Source organism: Trachymyrmex cornetzi, unplaced genomic scaffold (assembly GCF_001594075.2).
Source record: "Trachymyrmex cornetzi isolate Tcor2-1 unplaced genomic scaffold, Tcor1.1 scaffold517, whole genome shotgun sequence".
In the NCBI taxonomy this organism is placed as follows: Eukaryota; Metazoa; Arthropoda; class Insecta; order Hymenoptera; family Formicidae; genus Trachymyrmex; species Trachymyrmex cornetzi.
The window spans coordinates 27,478-28,678 of record NW_017299826.1 but is presented as its reverse complement, the minus strand read 5'-3'; positions in this window follow the sequence as shown (position 1 = coordinate 28,678).

The following is a 1,201-nucleotide window of genomic DNA, read 5'->3' as shown; positions in this document are numbered from 1 at the left end:
CCCCCCTCCCTTCCTGCTTTAGGGGCGTGCGACTCTTACCTCCAACTCTCACTTCCCTTCACCCTGCAAAAAGAAGCGCTTGACTTTCACCTTCGACTCTTAACCGCCATCCCTCCTGCAAAAGGGCGCACGACTCACACCTTCGACTTTCACCTCCCTCCGCTCCTGCAAAGAGTTGCTGGACTTCCATAATTGTCTGTTTGACAACATATGTCAAAGTTGCCGTCGACGGCACGGCGCAGCGTCCCTTACAGTGCACGACTATCAAACATATTTTAAAGTAGGGAATTTTTGTGTTATAGTTGAATTTTCTTTATTAATAACTTTTTAACGAAGATCGACCGCCACCTAAAACCTGTCGGAGGTTACTCAGGGCCATGATGACAACATATGTCAAAGTCAAGGTCATCGACGTAGTGTCCGTTAATGTATATAATTACCAAAGTTAGTAGTAAAACTGAAAACTTTGCATTCAATGAATTAGATTTCAAATAAAACTTTGACATGTGTAATTTCATTGTTACTTGTGCTTATTATTCTAGATATAAATAGTTATTAATGCTTTTGTTCTGTTATAATATATACCTTATTATAAACAGTTTGACATATGTAATGTAATGTGAAAAATAAAATAGTTATTAAAACGAATTCAAAATAGCTATTTAAATGGACGAAGGCATAAATAAATTTCCACATATTTAAATGCAGACCTCCAAGCAAATAATACATTGATAGATAGAAACTTAAAGCTTCGTTAAAGTACCATACCATCTGTATTAACATTTGTACTTTGAATACTTTGTTTAGTTTGCGTGATATAAGGCATAGTTGTAGATGGACGTGCCTGTAAATAAATTGTAATTGTTATAATTATTCAAACCAAGAGACATACACGTGTTACGTCCAACGGACACACGCAGCCTTTTTTTCTCTTTCTCACTTTACGGAGACCTGGAGTTATCAACGCGTAAGACAGTTAAAAAGTAATAAAAACCTTTCTCACGAAAAATTAAAAGCAAAGACTTCAGTATCTCCTCATCAACGTCACATAAAATAAAGTTAAAATCGGTAAACGCAGGGAGCTAATATAAAACGCAGGGAGCTAATATAAAAGTGACACGCGACGTCCAGGGGAGGTATTTGACGGGCCCGTGCCGACAGTCCACGTGCGCTCGTCTTAATCGATGCTCGTTCATTTCCC